Below are 3,884 nucleotides of genomic sequence, written 5' to 3'. Positions count from 1 at the left end.
ACAGCGGACCCGTCACATCGCCAGTTCCTTGACCGACCGCCGACGCTTGTGCCGTTCCTCTCGTACTTGGCAGTCGCCGCGCGATTGTCGGGTCTCGTTCTTGCACGCTCGAACGGTCGGGAGGGCACTCGGCTGGCGTTTCGGGAACGCGCAGCCTCGCCTTCTACCGACGTAACCACGACTCGCCGTTCGCGCTCCGCCGCTCCTGTTTACAGTACTAGGCGGTCCCGCAGCGGTCGGGTCGCGCATTTCGAGCGCTTCGAGCCACGGTGCAGTGGCGGGTCGAAAGCCGACCTATGAGTGCGTTGCGCCGTTTGTACCCGCGTCCGCCACCTGGCCGACCGTCCAAGGTCGCGGTGTTGGCGTCCGCTGGGCGCAACAATTTGTCACGGGGTGCCGCTCCACATTCAGGCAGCCCCGTGGGGAAAAGCCGACCCCGCGTCCAAACGGGGTCAGCGGCAGAAAGTGTCGGGCGCAGACGCAGCTGAGGCGCTCACCCTTCACAATCCGTTAATGATCCTTCCGCAGGTTCACCTACGGAAACCTTGTTACGACTTTTACTTCCTCTAAATGATCAAGTTTGGTCATCTTTCCAACAGACCGGCGCAACCGAAAGGCCGCGCCGGACATCGGTCCGAAGACCTCACTAAATCATTCAATCGGTAGTAGCGACGGGCGGTGTGTACAAAGGGCAGGGACGTAATCAACGCGAGCTTATGACTCGCGCTTACTGGGAATTCCTCGTTCAAGGGGAACAATTGCAAGCCCCTATCCCAATCACGAAAGAAGTTCCACGGGTTACCCAGTCTTTTCAGACAGGGATAAAGACACGCTGCTTCCTTCAGTGTAGCGCGCGTGCGGCCCCGGACATCTAAGGGCATCACAGACCTGTTATTGCTCTGTTTCGTGCGGCTAGGAGCCGCTTGTCCCTCTAAGAAGGTTGTAAGGTGCTGGGAACCCCGCACCTATTTAATAGGCTAGAGTCTCGTTCGTTATCGGAATTAACCAGACAAATCGCTCCACCAACTAAGAACGGCCATGCACCACCATCCACCGAATCAAGAAAGAGCTCTCAATCTGTCAATCCTCCCAGTGTCCGGGCCGGGTAAGTTTTCCCGTGTTGAGTCAAATTAAGCCGCAGGCTCCACTCCTGGTGGTGCCCTTCCGTCAATTCCTTTAAGTTTCAGCTTTGCAACCATACTTCCCCCGGAACCCAAATACTTTGGTTTCCCGGAAGCTGCCCGCCGAGTCATTTGAGTAACTCAGGCGGATCGCTGGTTGGCATCGTTTATGGTCAGAACTAGGGCGGTATCTGATCGCCTTCGAACCTCTGACTTTCGTTCTTGATCAATGAAAACATTCTTGGCAAATGCTTTCGCAGTAGTTCGTCTTGCGACGGTCCAAGAATTTCACCTCTAGCGCCGCAATACGAATGCCCCCGTCCGTCCCTCTTAATCATTACCTCGTATTCCAAAAACCAACAGAACAGAAACGAGGTCTTGTTCTATTATTCCATGCAAGTTTATTCAGGCGACTCGCCTGCGTTGAGCACTCTAATTTTTTCAAAGTAAAAGCACCGGCCATCTCGAGGCACACAATGAAGTGCACCAAGAAAGAACCGGCATGATGTTCAGTCCGAGCCGTCGCATCGGGTAGATGCACTACTCGTCTGGAACTGAGATCCAACTACGAGCTTTTTAACCGCAGCAGCTTTAGTATACGCTATTGGAGCTGGAATTACCGCGGCTGCTGGCACCAGACTTGCCCTCCAATTGATCCTCGTTAAAGGATTTAGAGTGTACTCATTTCAATTACGGGGCCTCAAAAGAGTCCCGTATTGTTATTTTTCGTCACTACCTCCCCGTGCCGGGAGTGGGTAATTTGCGCGCCTGCTGCCTTCCTTGGATGTGGTAGCCGTTTCTCAGGCTCCCTCTCCGGAATCGAACCCTGATTCTCCGTTACCCGTAACAACCATGGTAAGCAAGTAACCTACCATCGAAAGTTGATAAGGCAGACACTTGAAAGAAACGTCGCCGGCTCGTGGCCATGCGATCAGCACAAAGTTATCCAGAGTCACCACACAATACGGGCCGAAACCCGATCGATCTTGGTCTAATAAAAGCACCCGTTACCCAAAGGGCTCCAGGCTCACTGCATGTATTAGCTCTAGAATTGCCACAGTTATCCAAGTAGGAAGAAACGATCTAAGGAACCATAACTGATTTAATGAGCCATTCGCGGTTTCGCCTTATTTCGGCATGTACTTAGACATGCATGGCTTAATCTTTGAGACAAGCATATGATTACTGGCAGGATCAACCAGGTAATCGTTCGACTGCGCGTCCGTCCTCGCCCTCGGCGGGCCGGACGCAGTCTGTGTGCGGCGGAGGCCACCTTCAGGCGCCCCAACACGCTTATTTTGCACTCCGAGATGACGGCGTTCGAGCTCGCTACGGCACAACCTTCCCGAAAGACGAGTGGGAGCCGTGCGGCAAGAAGCACGTTCATGCTCGCTCTTTTTCGTTGCATCGACTCGGTCGCGCCGTGCGGGTTGCCCAAGCCCGCTGCACTGTCGGTGGACCGGCCGGAACTAGCAACGGAGCCGAGACTGCAAAGCCGCCAGACGACGGGTCACGCCCGCGTCTTCGGCGCTTTCGCATCTGAATCGCCCGAGGACGACACGGAACACACCTCGATATCGTGGTAAAACGGCACCGTCCGACAACCAGCCCCTAACGCATCAAGCGGATGAGGCTGCAGACGACTGCCGTGGATTCCCCTGGAGCAGACCCGAGGACACGCTTGACGAGGCCGAAGCCCGCCGCATATCAGACACCCGGTCGCTTTCGCGTACGCCGCTCACGAGAACCCCCACATAATAGCAGCGATAAGTACCCAGACCTCCTTGGGCCCTAATACGAGCGTACTCGAGAAAATTTCACCGCGGGTGTGCCCCGAAACGTGTGGCATGTTGAGCGTGCCACAAGTCTACGTCGCTCTCAAACCCGCCGAGGTCGTAGAATTTGCGACCCTACTCACGAAATTCCCACCGAGGATACGGCCGCAAACGTACCGCACCTTGGGTAGGCCACGAGTTTGTGCAACACTACGCTGACGGCACAGCACCGAGGTCGTGCGCGCACGCACGGGAAAATTCCGCCGCGGTTTCTGCCGAAAACGTGAGGCACCACGACTCTCCGCAAGTTCGCGTCGACTGCGAAAGACCGAAGTCGTGAACGACGTGTCCGCTACTCGCCGCCGACACGCTGGACACCAAACGTACAACGACTCGACGGCGTCGTAGAGGCCCACGACGCGGTTTTCCTTAACGACGTCTCGGCGTGGCACCGACAGGTTAGAACGGCCGACCAACGTTCCCTGTCCGCCGTTCGGCTCAGTCGAAGGGCTCGGCGACTTCGGCAACGCTGCGAAGCCGCACGGTGACGCACGCCATGTCCCCATTTTTTTTTTTCTTTCTGCGTCTGCCGGGGTGCCCCTATAATAGCAGCGATAAGCACCCAGACCGCCGTGGGTCGCTCGCCCCGGCTGACGTGGTTTTTCGTACTCCTGCGGCGGTCGCCGTCAAGCACGTCCAAATACGCTACTTTCGTGGGCGCATTCACGCTCTTTCGCTTCGCCGGAGTGCCAGCACTCACTCTGCCAAAAACGGCGAACATCCGAGCGGCGGTTCCCACTTTTGCGTCGGCGTCGCAAACCCCGCCCCGGCAGACGAGGTTTGCCGTACTCGTGCGACGGTGGCCGGCGGGCACGTCGAAAGACGCCGATATCGTGCGCGAATTGGCGCACCTTGGCTTCACCGGAGTGCCGCCACTGACTCCTCCAAAAACGGCGAAGATCCGAGCGGCGCTTCCCACTTTCGCATC

General features: G+C 56.7%; 1 non-coding gene across 1 annotated transcript; it reads right to left on the bottom strand.

Moving 5' to 3' along the window:
- Positions 1-511: 511 nt before the first annotated feature.
- Positions 512-2,326, bottom strand: LOC142794841 (small subunit ribosomal RNA). Its single transcript, XR_012892662.1, has one exon. It is a non-coding gene; the product is annotated as a small subunit ribosomal RNA (ribosomal RNA).
- Positions 2,327-3,884: the final 1,558 nt, after the last annotated feature.

Source organism: Rhipicephalus microplus, unplaced genomic scaffold, assembly GCF_043290135.1.
Source record: "Rhipicephalus microplus isolate Deutch F79 unplaced genomic scaffold, USDA_Rmic scaffold_510, whole genome shotgun sequence".
In the NCBI taxonomy this organism is placed as follows: domain Eukaryota; kingdom Metazoa; phylum Arthropoda; class Arachnida; order Ixodida; family Ixodidae; genus Rhipicephalus; species Rhipicephalus microplus.
Note: the sequence above shows the minus strand (reverse complement) of the source record. Positions and strands in the feature narration are given on the sequence as shown.